General features: G+C 41.0%; 1 pseudogene; it reads right to left on the bottom strand.

Annotated features, from left to right (window-relative positions):
• Nucleotides 1-2,621: 2,621 nt before the first annotated feature.
• Nucleotides 2,622-17,294, bottom strand: LOC116630617 (annotated as a pseudogene).
• Between the last annotated feature and the right edge of the window lie 913 nt (nt 17,295-18,207).

Genomic DNA, 18,207 nt, shown 5'->3' with positions numbered 1-18,207 from the left:
GTAATAGTGATCTTCAGATGGTGTCTGACCTCCTACTGAGGAAGAGGCGAATCAGGTACATGTTATTTTATGACTAGATATTTAAGGACTCTGAGGACATTTACGTTCCATGTAACTTCACACTGCAATGAAGAGTAATTTCCAGCTTATATCCTTTCCACCCCACTCCCAGATAAGCTCAGTAAAGGCACAACTATATGCTTGGGATCCTATGACATAGCACAATTCTTGGCACAGAGTAGGTGCTCAAAAAAGTTGAAAAAATATTGCAATGACTATTGAGTATAATTGCTATTGATTGAAAGTGAATTTGATAAAGTCCTAATTCAGTTGGTTAGTTACCATGAGTGAATGCATTTTTTTTTCCTTTGCTGGAAGATATTCATTTGAAATTATTTTTCACTTTCGAAATGCTCCCCACCACTTTCCTCTGTTCTTTGGGTATATGTCAACAATGATCTTACTCCTAAAGTTCTGCCTGATAAGTCCAAGGTAATGGTATATTAATCATGTTTTTTTATTTTCTGTATATTAGGATGTTTTGACATCTTAACGCTCCTTTTGTCAGGGGAGTGACTGCCCCTCCTGGGGCTAGCTAATTCTTAGAGACAGCAAAGGGCATGCTATTTGATAAGCAAACTAATGAAGTCAGAGCCATACCACCCCTATCTGCTCTGTACACCCCAGAAGGCAATATTTCTCTGTCTTTATCATATCAGGGCTAGGTACTAGGCAACTAGAGACCATCTCAATAGCCCTGATGGGGTTCAGGACACATTACTCCAAAATAGGGCACCTGGCCTACTGAATATTTTAAGCTGAAGAATTTGAGAAAACAGCAGAAGCAGAAAGTTCACTCTGATCTCCTCTCACCTCCCCTTCTTACCTGAAACAGGCCACAAAACCCTCACATGAAAGGTGTCCTCCATATACCTGGAGGAAAGGATCATCCTCGTCTCCAAAGACAAAGAGGTGCCAAGAAGAATCCAAACGAACAGGCTTTGCTAAGTTTCCCCCAGTTTACTATAATTACCTCATATTCTTTACCGTATTTTATTTCCACACTACTTCCCACTCTTGAACAAACCTATCATAAAAATACACAGGTCTAACTGTTTCTTTGGGTCTTTTCCTTATGAAGTCTCCTGTGTCACCCAAATCTTAAAAAAATTTGTATGTTTTCTCCTGTTAATCTGTCAGTTTAATTTTCAGATCCAGTCAAGGAGCCTAAGAGAGAAGAGGAAAACTTTTTCCTCTCTGCAGCCCAGAGCCTGCTGAAATTATTCAAACTAGCCAGTCCTAAACTGTTTAACCAACCCTGCCTTGCAGTTCTCAAGGAAACTCCAATAAAGGTTTTCCCCTCGCTCCTGGTCTGCTTCCTGTCCAAAACCTGGTGTTCCTCATATGGTCCTCTATGTCACCTTTATAAATTAAGACTCCAGCACAGAAAAAATGGGAAAGTAGAAATGCTTTTCTCTTTGTTCGTATCTTGTTTCTCCCCATGAATTCTTCTGTAGTAAGTTCATACTCTACATGTTAACTGAAATGAGCCATATGTCCATTAAAGTGTGCTTTTTTTTTTTTTTTTTAAGATTTTATTTTATTTATTTGACAGAGAGAGACACAGCGAGAGAGGGAACACAAGCAGGGGGAGTGGGAGAGGGAGAAGCAGGCTTCCCGCCGAGCAGGGAGCCCGATGTGGGGCTCGATCCCAGGACCCTGGGATCATGACCTGAGCTGAAGGCAGACGCTTAACGGCTGAGCCACCCAGGCGCCCCTAAAGTGTGCTTTTTAAACTAACTGTGAAAGGAGCTTCTCTCATTGAAAGGTCATTTTTGGAAAGGACTTTTTGAATGTGGTACCTAGCAAATGGCAACTTCCTTTGAACTTGACAAATACTGCAATCTCGACCCTGGGTGTAAGGTTCATATTCCAGGACTCAGGGGCTTATCTCTCAGTGTTCCCCAGCTAAGAATACTAGGGCTTGCATTACATTTCACTTGCAAAACTGCCAGGATTGTTTCAACACAATCATTTTGCACAAGATACTGACATTCTGATGACACTGAAATTTGACATGGAGTGATTAAGAATTTGAAAATCCACATAAAACCATCAATAAAATTGAAAACCTGGATACTTCTCTTTTCTCCTCTACTTGCAGTCAAAGAGAGAGGGAAGGGAGGAAGCGGGAAAAGAAGGTGGGAGAGAAGAAAAAACATTCACTGCCCAGATATCACAAATGTCACTTCCTCATTCTTTTCCCCTTGCCTCAGACTTCCTTTAAAAAGCAAAAAGGATGAAGCCATGAAATGGTGGTATTGTTTGGTATGTGCCAAATCCAGCCTGCTATGTACTCACAGGTTATGGTACAGAGTCACTAAGATCTTGAGGTCAACTCTTTGAGGCATTAAATTTCCTGTGAGAAAAAAGGGAAATGTTTTGTTTTAGACCTTACTTCATGTCTAAACTTTGTTTAATATTTGATTTGGGATGGAACTATAAAAGCACTCAAAATGATTCAAATTACTGCACATTTTCAAGCTCTAATAACTTTATTTTTTTGAAGGTCATAGTTTAATCTTTCTATAATTAGATTAGGAGGAAAAAGCAAGAGTCTTCTAGGGTCTGCATTTGATGAGATAGATATTCTGTTCCTGTGCATTTCCATTGTGTTTCCATGGCAGAACATACAGCAGAGACTTGGCAACGTGCATGCTTGGTGCCAGGTTACGTTTATGTTCCGTAACTATGTTGCTTGCAGACTGTTGTGGCCACAGTAGTTGACTGTGCCCCAGACAAACGGGGGTACTGGTCTGTTCCCACAGATATTTATCCCAGTCTTCATCCCAAGGAGGGCACTGCCATGTGTTCTCAGCCACAGTCTCTTATCCAAGGTTCCTGGTTCAGATAGCAACATCCTGCTCAACATAACTTTTATCATCACAGCTTGAGATAAGATGACTGATTTTGGCCAGAGAAACATGGTGGCAAGCACTGAAGGGACAAGTAGCCATTTCGCTTTCGACATTAGGATGATTCTTTCTGCACTTGATAAGATGATAAGGAAACCTGCCAGCCCTGATCCGGGGGTTTTTATCATAGGGGCATTGTAATAGCTTTTCAAGGTCCAGGGAATCAATGTAAATTTCTTACTTGTTGGAAAGGAAGGAGCTGAATCCAAGTTCTCTGTGGAGACACCCTGTTCCCACAATCTCTTTCTCCCCACATCCGGCCCAGCAACACTCACTTCCTGCCCCTGACTTTAGGGGGTGGGGCCCCACTTCCTGTGACTCCAATAATTTTTTTTAAATGGAAACACTTGCATGGCCTTTTATATTATGTTGGTTTAAAATCTCTTTTATATTCTATGTGGAACACCCAAAAGACTCCACCTCAAAATTGCTAGAACTCATATATGAATTCAGCAGTGGCAGGATATAAAATCAATGCACAGAAATCAGTTGCATTTCTATACACAACAATGAGACAGAAGAAAGAGAAATCCAGGAGTTGATCCCATTTACAATTGCACCCAAAACCATAAGATACCTAGGAATAAACCTAACCAAAGAGGCAAAGGATCTGTACTCAGAAAACTATAAAACATTCATAAAAGAAACTGAGGAAGACACAAAGAAATGGAAACACATTCCATGCTCATGGGTTGGAAGAACAAATATTGTTAAAATGTCTATGCTACCAAGAGCAATCTACACATTCAATGCAATCTCTATGAAAATACCATCAACTTTTTTCACAGAAATGTAACAAATAATCCTAAAATTTGTATGGAACCAGAAAAGACCCCAAATAGCCAAAGGAATGTTGAAAAAGAAAACCAAACTGGTAGCATCACAATTCCAGACTTCAAGCTCTATTACAAAGCTGTAATCATCAAGACAGTATGGAACTGGCATATAAATAGACACATAGATCAATGGAACAGAATAGAGAGCCCAGAAATGGACCCTCAACTTCATGGACAACTAATCTTTGACGAAGTAGGAAAGAATATCCAGTGGAAAAAAGACAGTCTCTTCAACAAATGGTGTGGGAAAATTGGACAGCCACATGCAGAAGAATGAAACTGGATCACATCCTTACACCTTAGACAAAAATAGACTCAAAATGGATAAAAGACCTAAATGTGTGACAGGAATCCATCAAAATCCTAGAGGAGAACACAGGCAGCAACCTCTTTGACCTCAGCTGCAGCAACTTCTTGCTAGACACGTCTCCAAAGGCAAGGGAAGCAAGGGCAAAAATGAACTATTAGAACTTCATCAAGATAAAAAGCTTTTGCACAGCAAAGGAAACAGTCAACAAAACCAAAAGACAACCGACAGAATGGGAGAAGATATTTGCAAATGACATATCAGATAAAGGGCTAGTATCCAAAATCTATAAAGAATTTACCAACTCAACACCCAAAGAACAAATAATTCAATCAAGAAATGGGCAGAAGACATGAACAGACATTTCTCCAAAGAAGCCAACAGACACATGAAAAAGTGCTCAACATCACTTGGCATCAGAGAAATACAAATCAAAACCACAATGAGATACCACCTCATACCAGTCAGAATGGCTAAAATTAACACATCAGGAAACAACAGATGTTGGCGAGGATGCAGAGAAAGGGGAACACTCCTACACTGCTGGTGGGAATGCAAGCTGGTGCAGCCACTCTGGAAAACAGTATGGAGGTTCCTCAGGAAGTTGAAAATAGAGCTACCCTACGACCCAGCAATTGCACTACTGGGTATTTACCCCAAAGATACAAATGTAGTGACCCAAAGAGGCACATGCACCCCAATGTTTATAGCAGCAATGTCCACAATAGCCAAACTATGGAAAGAGCCAAGAGGTCCATCGACAGATGAATGGATAAAGAAGATGTGGTATATATATATACAATGGAATATTACACAGTCATCAAAAAATTGAAATCTTACCATTTACAATGATGAGGATGAAACTAGAGGGTATTATGCTAAGTGAAATAAGTCAATCAGAGAAAGACAAGTATCATATGATCTCACTGTTATGTGGAATTTAAGAAACAAGGCAGAGGATCATAGGGGAAGAGAGGGAAAAATGAAACAAGACAAAACCAGAGAGGGAGACAAACCATAAGAGACTCTTAATTATAGGAAACAAACTGAGGGTTGCTGGAGGGGAGAGGGGTGGAAGGATGGGGTAACTGGGTGATGGACATTGGGGAGAGTATGTGTTGTAATGAGCACTGGGTATTATATAAGACTGACGAATCACAGACCTGTACCCCTGAAACAAATAATACATTATATGTTAATTAATTCAATTTAAATAAAAAAAATAAAATCTCTTTTGTTCTTATAAAGCCATTGCTGCTCATGGTGAAATAATGCAAAGTTATGCAGATGAAAACTAAACACCCTCTTCCTTCCTCCTTCTACCAGTGATAACTCATGGTTATAGTTTCTTGTATGTAATTCCAGAAATTTCCTAGAAATATGGAAGCAAATGTGTGTGTCTATTGTTAAAAGATAAAGTGAGATATATTAAAAATTTTAAGAGCTTATTTGAGCAAAAACTGATTCAAATTGGGTAGCACCAAACCAGGGGTGGTTAGGAGCGCTCCACAGACAGGGACCAGGGAAAAGAGATATGGAGAAAGAAGGGAAGCAAAGAAAGGAAATTATTGATTGGCTAAAGCTAAGCCTAGTTGGCTGTGATTGGTTGTCCTTAGTGTTTTAATTTCTACCTTTGAGGCATGTATAGGTTTAGATTTTGGTTTGCCTTTATAGGCTGCCATAGCAACAGAGCCACATCAGTCTCAGGGCCTCTTTATTTAACAGTGTATTTAAAACAAATGGGGCTATGGTGTAAGATATTCAGTAAGATGCATTGTCTAAAACTTACTTTTCTCACATGACCATATTTTTGGAGTATCTGTAGTAACCACATTGTACTCCACTGTACCCTATATGGCAATTTTTTTTAAAGTTCTTATTGATGGACATTTCATTTTCTGAAGATTTTTTTCTTCTCTATCAAAAATATTGTAGTTAACGTTTGTATGTATGTATGTGTGTGTGTGTGTATATATATATATGCACACTTTTGCCAGAATGGAGTGGAATTGCTAATGCAAAGGGTATATAAATTTCACTTTAGATAGACACTGCTGGATTATTTTCTAAAAAGTTTGTTCCAAATAAGGATCTCAGCAATAATGAATGAGAGGGAGCCAGTTTTCCTTACCAACACTGGGCATTATCAGATTCTGTAATTACTATTTATTCATAAACTTGGTTTTTAAATAGTAAAGTTGACATTTTTTTTCATAGTTTGTTTAAAGGGTATTCTTTTTTCTTGCCAAGATTTTTTTTTTTTAAAGAGCAAACCGTGTTTTGTTTCTCATTTATGCCCAAATTATATTTTTAGGAGACTGTTGCCATTTCTGAAAATTAAGATAGACCTTTTCAGATATCAACAGATTACAATATGAAACAGGAAACCAACGACCAGGTTTAAAAAGAACACCTTCTTTCTTTTGCCTATTGTTTCTCATGTGGTATTTGACTTTAATTATCGTTATTATATTTTAAAAGTACATTAGTCACTAGGAGCTACACATTCCCCTATCCACTGAACCTCATTGCTTTCATGAGCAGTAAGGCCATATAAAGTTTTGGCAAATAAATCTTTCGTTAGAAGTATCTTTTAAATAAAATAAGATAGTAGTTTTTCATGGGAAGCCTAAATTAGTAGTAAAGGAAAGAACAAGCTAATTCCAGTTCAAGCATTAGCAAGTTGTTGACTTTGGGTTAGTCACTTCCCTTCTCTGACTTTGTTTTTCCAACTATGAAAGGCCAGTTTCTGAGAAGACTAGACAAAGTAAACAAAAGTCAGCTAGTGCAGTGCTTATCATAGAATGGTAGGCACTTCGATAAAGATCATTATTTATTTGAAGGCTTTATAGACATTCCAGAGTTTTCCATCTAGTAGATGATTTAGAGTTTACATTTGAAATCTAAAACTGGCTTTAAAAATTTCATTTTGAGGAATATGATATTCAGGAAGATGTATTTATAATTATTCTTTACTTAAAAAGGATAAGTAGGGGGCGCCTGGGTGGCTCAGTCGGTTAAGCGGCTGCCTTCGGCTCAGGTCATGATCCCAGGCTCCTGGGATTGAGCCCCGCATCGGGCTCCCTGCTCAGCAGAGAGCCTGCTTGTCCCTTTCCCTCTGCCTGCCGCTCTGCCTACTTGTGCTATCTCTCTGTCAAATAAATAAATTAAAAAAAAAAAAAAAGGATAAGTAGGTTTAATTTGATTGAAAACAAATTTACCTAATTCTGGCACAATGTGTTATTATGCCGATGCACAAATATTATCAAAATAAAATTAATACCTCTAGGGGTTTCTGTCTTATGCCTGATGTGCCATATTTCTAATTAGACTCCATAAAATTTTAACACATTGTGTTAATACAATTTTGTTCACATACTTGGTTCCCAATTATTTCATTATAGCACATTTTTAATAACAAATGTCAGAGTAGGAGGTAGCACATACAATTTTTACTGAAATATATTTCTTCCCCCACACCAACTTGCTAATCCTAAATAATACATATAGGGACAAGGATGGGCTTGGGTTAACATATAATTATGTAACTTTTGGAGAACAAATCATTATGGATTATTTCATTTTCCTCTTACAGGTTTTAATTGAAGATCAGAGGTAAAAGAGATTTCTGGGATTAATCATTTTATGAAAGTAGAAATAATCATGAAGATTATAATATGTAGTATACAAATATTTTTGAGAGTTGAGCAGCCAAAAGTAGACTTTTTGCATCATATAGAAAACCTTAATCCTTGAATGGTGAGAGCTGAGTGACTAATAATTTTAGTGACGTCTTGTTCCCTGATGATGTTGAGAACTACCCTTGCTGAAATTGTCAATCATTGCCTTATAACTCTTCATAAATAAGAAGAGCTTCCATTTGCTACTCATCATTTAATTATGTGCTTTACATACAACTTCCCATTTAATTTTTATTTTTCAGATGAAGAAACTGAGCCTTCAATTAAGTGACTCCCCAAGGTCACATAGGTCCAGCTACAAAGAAGGCCCCGATGGCTTTGACTTCCCAGCCTGTGCATCCCACCATTACAACATACTGCCCTCCCATAAGGTTATGAGATGAAATAACATGGCACATAGAACATAGAACTACTTCCGATTTCTTTTTACTCCACAGCAGCATCTGACCACGAGTGTCTGCCAACTACTGAGAACTTTTCTGTGTGCTAGACCCAGGGCGCAGGTGACCAAGGGGCATTTAATTTCACATATACTTTCAATATGTAACTTTCATGGTTTAAAGGAGAAACTGGCCTTCAAAGAAAGAGAAAGTCTGGATGTCAGGCACATCGTGACAAACTTTCCATTTACAGCAGCAGAGGGTAGTAGGATAACAGCGTCAATCCCAAGGCTTTTTCAACAATACCGCCTCTGTCCTTGAAGCCTTTTGGTTTCAGCAAACAGAAATGATAACTGGTCACATGCTAGCCCACTTTGTCACCAGAAGAAAATCAGTCAGCTTAACCAGATGAAACATGGGGGATTTAGATACTAAAAACAGAATATAAATAATTGCTGGTTTGTGGTTACTTTAGAATCTTTATGTCTTGGAGATATTTTTTTTTTTAACTTGCTTACTTATAAAACTGATTTAAAAGCAAGTTTTTTTTTCCTTCAAGTAACAAATTTAATTTGATGGGCATTTTGGCAGTGAGGGAAATGGTGGGTGGGAAAGTAAGTGATTATATTTTCCCTGTGATTGTTTTGTGTATTCTTAGTAGATAAGCTGAATAATTCTTTTTTTTTTAAAGATCTTATTTTTTATTTATTTGACAGAGAGACAGAGAGAGAGAGAACGAGCACAAGCAGGGGGAGCAGCAGACAGAGGGAGAGGGAGAAGCAGGCTTCCCGCAGAGCAGGGAGCCCTATATGGGACTCGAACTCTGAGATCATGACCTGAGCCCAAGGCAGCCGCTTAACCAACTAAGCCACAGAGGCACCCCTGAATAATTCTTTTTAAATGTAGATTCTGATATACTAGTTGTGAAACAACATGGTATATGAGAGAGACCGAGAGACAGAGACAGAGAGGCAGAGAGATGGAAGGAGAGCGAGATGAAGAGAGCACCAGGGGTTTGCTCAAGTGCAAGAAGGTGTGGGACAAGGTAGGAGGGGGAGTTGAGGCTGGAGAGGTAGACAGGAGTCAGATATGAGGGTCCGCTGGGCTACATTAATGAACTCCAAATTAATCCTTTAGGCAGGACTGAAAGGGTCAGATTTGTATTTTAAATCTGTGGAGAAGATGAGGGGAGGAGATGAGCCTGGAGGCAGGAAAACTAGTTAGAAGGCTGTTGCTATTTTCCAAAGCAGAGACGATGAAGTCTTGAACGAGGTAAGGATGAGGGAAGGAGATAGGAGGATAGAAATAGAGAAATCAATAGATTGCTTGGGTGTGGGAGGGCTAGGAAAAACAAGGAACCTAATGTGACACCAGGTTTCTTGCTGGACGATGGCATCCACTCCTGAGAAGGGAGCAGGGGCAGGGAGCAGGTGTGGGGGCTCATTTGAGCATGTTGTATCTGAGGTCACTGTGGGGTATCCACATAGTTTTCTGTTGTTTGTATTTTTGTTTTTAAGCCATACGATTTGGAAGCTCAAGGGAGAAAGTAGGACTGTGTCATTAATAATGAAAAATAAGTCAGAGAGATACAGTATGCCTAATAGTTTGAGAAGACAGTGTCTGGAACGAGACTACCTGAGTTTGAGTTCCAGGTCCATCATTTGCTGACTGTGTGAGTTTCAGCAAGTTGCATAACTTCTCTGTTATCCTTCTATGTATCCTTAGTTTCCTCATATGCTGTGAGAATTAAGTGCGTTGATCTGTAAAGCTTTTACATCAGTACTTGGCACGTGGTAAGCACCCTATACTGGTTTGTTGTATTGTTTTTATTTTTATTTCAGCTTTCATTTATGGGACACCCGTTCTGGGCCACACCTGTGTTAAGAGCTTACAGGCAATTTCTCACTTCCTCTCCATAACACCCTGTAATGGTGATACTGTTAGGATCTAAAGAAACTCAGAGCTCAGGAAGGCTGCTCAGATTGCCCAAAGCAACCCACTGGGAAAGAAAGGGCAGAGCCAGGATGCAAACTCAAGCCTGAAGGACAACAGGAGTCCAAGCCCATTAAGATGATACCTGAAACCATGAGAGTGTGTGAAGGGAGAGGAGCCAGGGAACATCAGGGTGCCTCCATAGCTGGGGGTGAGGGCAGAGAAAAGCAACTGAAGGCGTGCAGGGCCAGAAGCAGCAGCGGGTGAGTCAAGTCGAGTGTAGCTGGAGCCCGGGAAGGTAAGGATTGACTTCCACAATGCTCTTATAATTGCTCCTCTGCCTCTACCCCTAACATTGAGATTTTACATTTTAAACCTCTGGGCATGAAAAAAAAACTACTAACTCGACACAAGAATTTTGACTCCTATACTAGAGGCATTGCATTATCTAATAGACTTAATGTATGATGAAGGTACTTAAAACTTTGAAGCTCAGAGCTGCTGTCTGTGTCAGGTGCTAAGAGCTTTCGCCTTCCCGAGGCAGTGGCCAGAGGGATTAATCATCATATCTGCTTCTGTGTCCCAGCGTAGTGTTACTTCCGGGGTCCCCCTAGCCTATATTCACTGTCTTTGCCTGGAGTTCCTGGGATTTATTCTGGATATATGTGTTAGTTTGTTAGAACTGCCATGACAAAGTACCCTGGACTAGGTGGTTTAAACAACAGAAATTTATTTTATCACAGTTCTGAAGGATAGAAGTCCAAGGTCAAGGTGTCAACAGAGTTGGTTCCTTCCAAGGGGCATAAGGGACAGGTCTGTTCCAGGTCTCTCTCCTTGGCTTCTGGATGGCCGTCCCCTCTCCATGTCTTCCATCTGTCCCTCGTATGTGTCCAGATTTCCTCTTTGTATACGGATACTAGTTGTATTGGATTAGAAGCCACTCTAATGGCCTCATTTTAACTCGATTACCTCTGTAAAGATCTTGTCTACAAGTCACATTCTGAGGTACTGGGGGTAGAACTTCAATATATGAATTTTGAAGGGACATAATTTGGCCCATAACAATATCAATACCCCAATGATGTTTACTTTAATTGTTAAAGACTTTGACTTTGAATCCAGTATGGAAATGCAGTACAAGTAAGGAAACATATTCTACCCCACTGTTTTGTGGTATCAACCAAAGGAAATAAATTTTCATTTTATATCCTCCCAGTCATCCCTTTCCGATTCATAAGATATTTAATAAAGAGGGGCACCTGGGTGGCTCAGTTAAGCATCTGCCTTCGTTTTAGGTCATGGTCCTGGGGTCCTGGGATCGAGTCCCACGTTGTGCTCCCTGCTCAGCGGGGAGTCTGGTTCTCTCCTTCTCCCTTTGCCCCTCTCCCCCACCCAAGCTCTCTCTCTTGCTTGCTCTCTCTCTAAGTAAATAAATAAAAGCTTAAAAAAAAAAGATATTTAATAAAGAAGCTTTCGGGGCACCTGGGTGGTGCAGTTGGTTAAGCCTCAGACTCGTGGTCTTGGCTCAGGCCTGAGATCAAGACCTGAGTCCGGGTCTATGCTCAGTGAGGAGTCTGCTTAAGACTCTCTCTCCCTCTGCCCCTCCCAGGCTGTGCTCTCTCTCTCTCAAAATGAATAAATAAATCTTAAAAAAAAAAAGAGGCTTTCTTCTTTCTCTTGCTAAGGAAAAAGATTTGCACTCACTTTAAAATTAAAAATCATGAGTTTACCTGCTCATTTAGCCAATTCTGTCTCTTTCAGTCAACATCGTTTAGGGAATGGGAAAGCCATGACTCCCATGACCAACCTCTTGGGTATTAAGTGCAGTCACTCTCCCAGGTGCTGTGGAAAGGGAGGCAGGTTACAAAGAATCTCTGACCTCGAGATATTTATAATTTCATGCTATTATTCTTAATCCTTTTTGCATCATAGAGGCTTGGGAATCTGGTGAAAGCTAGACCTTCTCTTCTTGGAGATATTTATATATGATGATAAGCAAAATTATGTGTACAGCTGATTTTGTTAGGTTAGATCAAAATACTTTTATATAGAATGGTGCTTTTTCCATCCTTCTTTACATGCAAAATTAATCTCAGGCAACATTAAAAAAAAATAGGAAGCAGGAAAGAAAGAAATCCAATGAATGCAAATAAAGTTAAACCATAAACTTTATCTTTGCTAAAAAATAAATTTCACTGAGAAGGCATCTCTCCCTTGGCTTGATGAGAAGCTGAAATTACTGAGTGGTCTCTGGCATGACAACACATACACTTTCCCATACACTTTCTGTTTTGATGGCAATACATGCTAAAATGCTGGGCTCACAACAGCATGTGGTGGCAAACAGAATCAATTCATGACAGATGACACATGGGCTTACGACAAGAGAACACCAAGATATTTCAAGATGATCTGACGTGGATAGTGGTTTAATGTCGTTTAATTTCTGTTGGTTTCACATCACTGAGTTTCTTCTTCAGCAAGGGGATGCTGTTGATGTCAACAAAGGGAGATTTAAGAACTCATGTTTCAATTTTCAGGTTGTCTTATCAGAAGTACTTTAAAGAGTTGTGGAGTTTCAAGTTGTCTGCATATTTCTGTATCACAGATTTGTAAAAGAGAAGTTCACATTCTGCTTTCGTTTCATGAGAAAACATTTTGAAAAGGCAATGATTCAAGCCGCTGGCATAAACAAAGCTGACACCTTGCTGTAGACAGCAGGACCAGAGAGAGCAATGGGCATAGAGCTTGCTGCATGAAGATAGGTCCTCTCAGCTGTGTCACCAAGCCCCACAGGTGTTCTGTCTATCCACAAAGTGCCCAATGAATTGTTTTTGCTGAATAAACTTTTCAGCATTTCAAAGATATCAATGGATTTGAAATTTCTGAAGGGACTTGCTAGATGGGAATTTATTTTTGAAGGCATCAGCTGGCTGCATAAAGAAGCTTCCAATTCCTCCATCATATGCCTCAAAATACTATTTTTAAAAAGTCAACCATCATGGAATAATTTCAATTTTTGGAGTCACTGCTTTAACCTGTCTCTTCTGCCCCAAACCACACACTAACTTGACCATTTCTGGGGTACCCAGGTTTTACCACTTTGTTGCTATATTAAGAGTAGGCTGATTCATCTCAGGGCAGACTAAATTTTCGTAAAGTCTTGCCTTTTCAACTCTAGTTTTCTTTTCTTAGAAAAGAGCTACACTACTAAATTTTTGGTATAAAAATTATGAGATACTTCTTCAGCATTTTTGGCTTCATGCTTCTTTCACCGACAAGAATGTGTCATGCAAAAAGGACTAGGGCTTTGGTGTTCCATCACACACAGTGGGAACCAAAGCCAAAAGCTATTCGACATCTCTTCCTTATTATTTTCTTTGCCATTTTCTAACTTAAGCCAATCCTGAAGTAAACAAAGACAGATGCTCATCATCATGATGGCAGGACACATATTTTTTTAGTTCCTAGCAGTAGAAAGCTGTTCTGACATATGACAACACTGATGAGTCTACAGTGTCTGTCTATAGGGGCAGCCACAATTGACATTGAAATACTGTATTCACTAAGATATTTTGGAAAAATCACATAAAAAATTACTGGTGTGTACGTGTGTGTGCATTTCTGTCCCCGTGTATGTTCACACACATATCCATAGCCTGATTCACGGAGTGCCCTCTGATGCCCTCCCACAGACAACAGGGTAAGAGCACTGGGATGAATGAGTGGACAGTGTCTTCAACGAAACCCAGACTCCAAGAAGGGTGTGAGCCCGACGGTGGGAGAGCCCCACTTTCCTGGTAGTCTTAGAAAAGTCCCGGATAACATCAGAGCTACAACTTGAAGACTGAGTAGAATAGAAGATCTTTAGGTTGAGAGGAGGACAAAGGCATTCCAGACAGAAACGGAAAAGGGAGATGCCATAACCAGGGAACTTCAGTACGGTGTGGGAACGGTTCTAAGAAGCTAAGAGTTATGTTGGAAATGTTTAACTATCAAGACAGAGAAAACTATGTAGGCTTGAGTTTTAACTCTGCTATTTTTCTGTGTGATCCTGGATAAGTTCTGTAAACTTATCCTATTACCTCCATTTCCTCATTTTTAATATGGGGATGGCAGCTGAAAGTCAGCTTGGGTCAGGATCTTGTATTTGTCCAAATAGGATTTCTTTAACCCTTCCTTGCCACACCAAGTACATCAACACCCTAGGAAAATGGATACAGCCACCCTCCCCTTCATTTAGGGTAAATAACAATAGCAATAATAGTATTGATAATTCTAATAGCTGCAGTGGAATGAGCCTATACTCTGTGCAAATGTCGTATTAAGTGTTTTGCATGTATCATCAGGTTTCATTTCATAACACTTGAGGTAGAAGCTGTCCTTGTTTCCATGATGAGGAAACAGGTTTGTTTGTTTACTTATTTAGTTATTTTTAAAGGTTTTATTTATTTATTTCACAGAGAGAGAGAGTGTGCACATAAGCAGGCAGAGCGGTAGGCAGAGAGCAAGACGGAAGCAGGCTCCCCGCTGAGCAGGGAGCCCGATGCGGGGCTCGATCCCAAGACCCTGGGATCATGACCTGAGCTGAAGGCAGACACTTAATGGACTGAGCCACCCAGGTACCTAAGGAAACAGATTTAGATAGGCTAAGAGACATAGCCAAAATTTCTCAGAGGGCTGCCATAGAGCCAGCCCTCTAAATCAGGCTCTTTCCTCTACCTCCTCTGTTTTAAATTTCCTCCTGTAGAAAGTCTTCATCAATTGTATCCAATGATCACCATGCCTGGATTCACCTTCTCTGGTCAGCCCCTCAGGCAGATGTTTCCTTTGGATGGTCTGCTCACGTTTGATTGACTTCTTTGCATGAGGCTGCTTCTCAGACCATCCTGGCCACACACACTTCTGTGTGCAAGTGACACATGCCGCCACTTGACCTGGATTCGAAGGACACTGTGCATCCGCCAGGGCCCAGGACTACAGGTCCTTACATGTCTGGGAGAAGGAATTCCATGCAGTATTGATCGATTGTCAGTACTTTCTCCCAGGGGTGCCTGGGTGGCTCAGTCGGTTAAGCGTCTGCCTTCGGCTCAGGTCATGATCCTGGGGTCCTGGGATTGAGCCCCACACTGGGCTCCCTGCTCAAGGCAGAGCCTGCTTCCCCTCATGCTCTCCCTCTCTCTCTCTCTCTCTCTCTCTCAAATAAATAAATAAATAAATAAATAAATAAATAAATAAATACTTTCTCCTGGAATATGCTAGAAATGAGTGCCCCCGAGTGACATAAAATTGTGTTAAGCAGAAGCTGTGACTGCCCTGAGTCTCACTTATATGTTCAGAAAACTGAGCATGGGGAGGACTGAGAAAAAGGGCAAGAAGAAGGAGCACCAAAAAATAAAACAGATTTTCTAAAAAGGTGCTCATGGAGTGGAGGCTAGGTGCTTCTCTGGGGTCTGTACAAAACACATGCTGGGTTTCTTTTCATTTCTTCTAAAGATTTTATTTATTTATTTGAGAGAGAGAATGAGATAGAGCATGAGAGGGTCAGAGGGAGAAGCAGACTCCCTACCAAGCAGGGAGCCTGATGTGGGACTCGATCCCGGGACTCCAGGATCATGACCTGAGCCGAAGGCAGTCGCTTAACCAACTGAGCCACCCAGGCGCCCTCTTTTCATTTCTTCTAAGGAATTTTGTCAGATTATAATCAACCATGGAGCTTGTTCTGCCTGAGGGAGATGACTCCAGCTGGATCTAGCTTGATTTAACTGTTTATATTTCTGAATTTCCTCCCTCATATCTTCCTCTGTCAAATGAGCTTATCCACGCAACTCAAGGTTATAGGAAGAAAGTATCTTAGTTGATATTTAGTCTGTTTGGGCTGTTATAACAAAATTCCACAGACTGGGTAGCTTATAAACAACAGAAATTTATTGCCCACAGCTCTGGGGGCTGGGAAGTCCAAGATCAGCATGGTCATGTTTTGGTGAGGGCCTCTTCCTGACTCACACCTGGCACCTTCTCACTGTCTTCACATGGTGGGAGGGATCTCTCTGGAGCCTCTTTTATAAGAACACGAATTTTGGGGCACCTGGGTGGCTCAGTTGGTTAGGCGACTGCCTTCGGCTCAGGTCATGATCCCAGGGTCCTGGGATCGAGCCCCGCATCGGGCTCCCTGCTCGGCGGGAAGCCTGCTTCTCCCTCTCCCACTCCCCCTGCTCGTGTTCCCTCTGTCGCTGTCTCTCTCTGTGTCAAATAAATAAATAAAATCTTTAAAAAAAAAAAAAAAACACGAATTTCATTCATGAGGGCTCCACCCTCATGACCTAAGCAACTTCCAAAGGCTCCAGCTCCTAATACCATCATCTGTGGGAATTAGGATTTCTTTGTCTGAATTCGAGGGGGACACAAACATTCAAACCATGGCAGTTAGTTCCTGCCATTTTTGTTTATTTGGGTTGATTCTGTGAAGTAATAAAGAGTAATAAGGAATAGAAGCAGAAGATGAATCTTGGGGCTTGTCAAGTTCAACTTCCTGACCACCCCACCACTCTCAAGATTTGGGCTAAGGGTGCCATCATCCAAAGCCCCATAAACCATCCAGATTCCTTTCTGATTCCAATTTGAAAACAGTGTCTCATGCTCTCTGTCACAGTGGATGTAATCTTTCCTCCTGCTTAAGATAGTATGTTGCAAGTCACTCAGATGGACCTTCTGGGTAGCATCATCTGCTTTTCTTAGTGTCCCTCACCCACATTTTGACGAGACAATATATTTTGAGCTGGATTGTATGTCACAGGCATATTTACAGATATAAATTAGCACGTGATTTCTTTCAACCAAATAACCTAAGAGAAACCTTTGTCTGAAATCTCATCAATTACTTCTTCATACTTTTAAAAAATATTCATACACAGTCTTGCATATATTAACTCTTAGGTCTCCTCCACGAAAGCCTCTAAATGAGAAAGTCAGAATAAAGAAAAGTGCTACATTTATATCCAAAGCACTGTGGACACAAAGAGGAGCCCAGGACTAACAGCTCCTTGCATTAGGGCTGCATTTGAAGTGACAGCTGACCACATTGCAGTTTCATTTCAGTCCATTCCTACCTCGAGGAAGTTGTTTCCAAAGCCCAGTCGTAAGAGCTTGTTCCGAGCTGCCATGTTTACAGTGACAGTGTACAGCCATGCTGTCAAGGCTGCTCCCTCTGCCTGAGACCAGGCAGGTTCTCAAAACACTTCAGGAGCTTTTAACGAGTCCTCCCAAATCCCCTGTGAAGTGGAACATTTTTCATCTGCCTCCAAGCAGGAGGTAAAACATTTGCTTGACTTGCTTAAGGTCACAGAGAAAGGAAGAGGCAGAGAGAGCCAGAGAAGACAGAAAGAACTGAGCTGGATGTTGAAACCACCTGTATTATCCCAACAAAGTCAAGGAGGGGAGCACAGGTGGGATGCAGCAAGGCTGGGGGAATTTTTCGCGGTCTCATCACCGAAATTCAGGGGACAGGGATGCGCAAAGTATGCCATGTGCTTTTCCTTGGACTAAGAACGCATCAGAGAGTGGGGTGGGATGAGGAAGGGGCCGTGTGGGGATAGAGGAAGAAAGCAGGATCTGCCCAGGCAGGGTACGGGGCAGGTGGAGACACAGGGCTGAATGTAAAGTTATGGGGATGGGGGGCTGCCAAGTAGGAAAAAAGTCAGGGAAAGGTTTGTCCTGTGTCCGGGTCTTCATTTATGCAGGTGACTGCATAATGAGTGCAGTCTGAGTGACTGCACGGAGAGGTCAATACCAATGAAGGAAAAAGTTAATGTTACTCACAGACTTACTAGAAACAAGAGGCAGAGCTCAGCACACGTAGATACACGAGGAACAGCAGGTTTGTGTTAGGAAGCAGAGGCAGGAGTAGGTGAGGGTGGGGGAGCGCTTAGGTCATGGCCTTTGGAGTTTCTATGGAAAAGGCAAGGCAGGGCAGGGTAAATAGTTTGGGATTGGCTAGTTTGAATACTTTTGGTAGGCTTGGGGCTATAAGGGTGGTCTCTAGTTGCCTGGTACCTGGCGCTGGGATGATAAAGACAG

The sequence above is a fragment of the Phoca vitulina genome, unplaced genomic scaffold (genome assembly GCF_004348235.1).
Source record: "Phoca vitulina isolate PV1807 unplaced genomic scaffold, GSC_HSeal_1.0 scaffold4, whole genome shotgun sequence".
In the NCBI taxonomy this organism is placed as follows: Eukaryota; Metazoa; Chordata; class Mammalia; order Carnivora; family Phocidae; genus Phoca; species Phoca vitulina.
Note: the sequence above shows the minus strand (reverse complement) of the source record. Positions and strands in the feature narration are given on the sequence as shown.